Here is a 3733-nt window from a genome sequence, read left to right on the forward strand (position 1 = left end):
CCCGTTCAGGAAGTCCACCGGGCTGCTCCGTTGATCACTGAGCCGGCAGGGCCGCTCCATACCCCTCCGCCATCTCCACGTGTGTCGCAGGCACCACACCAGCTTTTGCAGTCTGTTCCTCTCTTTTGCGACCGCTGCTGGTCCTCGACTCCATGCACCAGTGGGTCACTTTCTCTTACCAGCACTCCTGCACCCTTTTTCCTCCACACATCCACCCGTTATCTGGGGAAAAGGTCTTAAAAAAATACCACGAGCGGGAGCCACCAAATGTCCGACCACTCACACCATGGCCACCAGCAGAAGTCGCGCATCTGAGATTTCTTGACGGCGACCTGTCCAGGAATCAGTCATCAGTGGTAGTACCCTCCAGGCAGTCGTCAAGAAAACTGTGTTCCCCGACACGCTATATGCCCCCTGACCCAACCCCGCAGCTGCTGGAGGTGCAGCCGCAGGCGAAAAAGAGCAAGTGTCTGCCTGCTCCACTTTCCTCGGAATGACTTACGGAGTTTTGGGGGTGAATGTTAGTTATAACCCCCAAGAGGCCCATGGGGATGACCCGATTAATCTCTCCGTGAGCCTCGTGGAGGCTCATCAGCAGAATATTTAACTCTGGACGTTAAAAGCCGGCTCAGACAGGAGCCGAGTGCAGCGTAGTCCCGGCTGGGACTGGGACTATTACTTGTATATACATTACTTTGGCAATAAACCCTTTGTTTTAGAACATAGAACATACAGTGCAGAAGGTGGCCATTCGGCCCATCAAGTCTGCACAGACGTTCTGGTGGCGGCTATGAGGGAGTGAGTCGCACATTCGGTGGCTCACACTCCGGCTGGCTTTTTGGACCTGGTTTCCCGACTTTTCGGAACTTTTGAGCGCTAGAAAAGATGGCCACAAAGTTGCTGATTGAAGCGTGCATAGCTGTATGGAAACAAAGAAGAGCAGAAAGCAGCGAAAGCAGGAAAAGAAGGGGCAGAGACAAAGTGGTGTGGGAGCTAACCCGGGACCAAAAATGGCTGACGTACGGACCGAGGACCAGACGATCCAAGCAGCGCTGGACAATATGCTGCAGGTCATAAAAGGAAGTTTTGAAGATATGAAGCGGGATAACTTAGAACCGCTTCAGAAAGCGGTGGAGCAAGTGAACCAAAGGCTAGAGCCCAGGACAAAAAGGTCAAGGAGCTGGAGCAAGCGGTGGAGGAACAGGTGGACACACAAACAATCGCTACAATAGAGATGGATGGGTTGAAGGAGCGATAGAGAAGGCTACTTGACAGGCTTGAAGACCTGGAAAACAGAGCCCGCAGAGAAAATTTGAGAGTTATTGGCCTCCCAGAGGGGGCCGAAGGTGCGGACGCCATGACGTTTGTGGCAGACCTGTTGCAGCAGCTGATGGGGGCTAACTCCTTTCCGTGACCGCAGAAGCTGGATGGGGCACACAGAGTGCAGGTGAGGCAGCCGCAACCAGCGGCTCCCCCCCCGACCAGTGGTTCAGGTTCACAGACAAGGACCGGGTCCTTCAGTGGGCAAAGAGTACAAAGAGCTGTACATGGAGCAACAATGTCCTGCACATCTATCAAGACCCGAGTCAGGAGGTGGCCAGGCGGTGAGCAGTCTTTAAAAGAATTAAAGAGATTTTGTTCAAAAAGCACATAACGTTTGGTCTGCTTTTCCCGGCACAGCTGTGGGTCACGCACCAGAGCCAGCATTACTATTTTATGGACCCCGATGAGGCGATGGAGTTCGCAAAGGATCAGGGACTGGTGCCAAACTGAGGGCCCATGGACCAAAGTGTGAGACTTCTAGTTTTCTTGGACTGACTTTTTATTTTTTTGCTGCTTCACAGGTACTTTGAAGTTTCTGTTTTCCGTTTTCGCAGCCTATGGGTACAATGGGCGAGGGGGGGACGGGTGGACGGGTGCCCCCTCTCTCTTTTGGGTTTTCTTTTTGCTTTTTCTTTGTGTTTTTTTCTTTTTGGAGCTTCCAACGAAATAGAAATTTGGCCGGGAAGCAATGGGGGTTAAAGGTTGATGCGACCATTAATTCACACAAAACCAGGAGTAGAAATAAACTGTGGCTTTAATCAACTAGAACAGTGCCTGCCTGTGGCTGATCTGTTAGTGGGAGCCGCCTACAGGGCGACTGGTCTTATACCTCCCCTCAAGAGGTGGAGCCAGGGGCGGAGCCCACACAGGCCCCAACATGCTACATCATAGGTAATACGTTACAATGGTCCATAGGTGGAGCCCACATGGGCAACAGCATAATAAAGATATATACATGGTGAATTGTTACAGCAATACATTCACCACATTCACCCGCTGTTAAAAAAAATGAAGTCCGGCGGGGGTGAAGGTTCATAAGCTCAGCCTGTCCGGCGCACGGATGGTGCGCTGTGATCGCCGAAGCTCTGGTATCACAACTGGCCCGGGCATCAAACTCAGCCATGCTGGCATCGGTAGACAGAGTGCAGAAGGAGGCCATTCAGCCCATCGAGTCTGCCCCGACCCACATTAAGCCCACACTTCCACACTATCCCCGTAACCCAATAACTCCTCCTAACTATTTTGGACACTAAGGGCAATTTACCATGGCCAATTCCTGCACATCTTTGGACTGTGGGAGGAAAAGGGAGCACCCCGAGGAAACCCACGCAGACACGGGGAGAATGTGCAAACTCCGGACAGACAGTGACCCAGCGGGGATCGAACCTGGGACCCTGGCACTGTGAAGCCACAGTGCTATCCACTTGTGCTACCGTGCTGCCCCAGTGAAGTCGCCGGTGCGGGCACAGTGGTGGACACCTGGAGCGGGTCTTCTGGGGCTTCATTCCTGTGGGTCGGTGAAGGGGGAATGGCAGGCGGGAGGGGGTGCGGGTGCCATGTAGGGGCGGGGGCGCTGGTCAGCGTAGGTTGGGCGGGGTAAGATGGGGTGGTGGTGGTAGTGGAACCTGCGGGTGCCAGGTCCCGGGGGGAGACTGTATCCCGTCGGCCGTTGGGGTGTTCGATGTATGCGTACTGGGGGTTGGAGTGTAGGAGCTGGACCCTCTCGACCAGGGGGGTCGGACCTATGGCTCCTGACATGTTTGCGGAGCAGGACGGGCCCCGGTGTCTTCAGCCAGGACGGAAGCGAGGCCCCTGAGGTGGATTTCCTGGGGGAAACAAATAGGCGGTCATGAGGGGTCTCGTTTGTGGCTGTGCAAAGTAGGGACCTAATAGAGTGGAGTGCGTCGGGGAGGACCTCCTGCCAGTGGGGAACTGGGAGATTCCTAGACCGTAGGGCCAGGAGGACGGTCTTCCAGACCGTCGCGATCTCCCTCTCCACCTGCCCGTTTCCCCGGGGTTATAACTGGTAGTCCTGCTCAAGGCAATGCCCTTACTGAGCAGGTACTGACGCAGTTCGTCGCTCATGAACGACGAGCCCCGGTCACTGTGAACGTATGTGGGGAAACCAAACAGGGTGAAGACACTATGTAGGGGTTTAATGACGGTGGCCGCGGTCATGTCGGGGCAAGGGATTGCAAAGGGGAAGCGGGAGAACTTGTCGATGATGTTGAGGAAATATGTGTTGCGGTTGTTGGAGGGGAGGGACTCTTTGAAATCGATACTGAGACGCTCAAAGGGCCGGGATGCCTTTACCAGGTGGGCCTTATCCGGTCGATAGAAGTGCGGCTTATACTGCGCACAGATTTGGCAGTCCCCTGGTCATGGCTCTGATCTCCTCAGTGGAGTAGGG

This window comes from Scyliorhinus torazame, chromosome 1, assembly GCF_047496885.1.
Source record: "Scyliorhinus torazame isolate Kashiwa2021f chromosome 1, sScyTor2.1, whole genome shotgun sequence".
Lineage (NCBI taxonomy): Eukaryota > Metazoa > Chordata > Chondrichthyes > Carcharhiniformes > Scyliorhinidae > Scyliorhinus > Scyliorhinus torazame.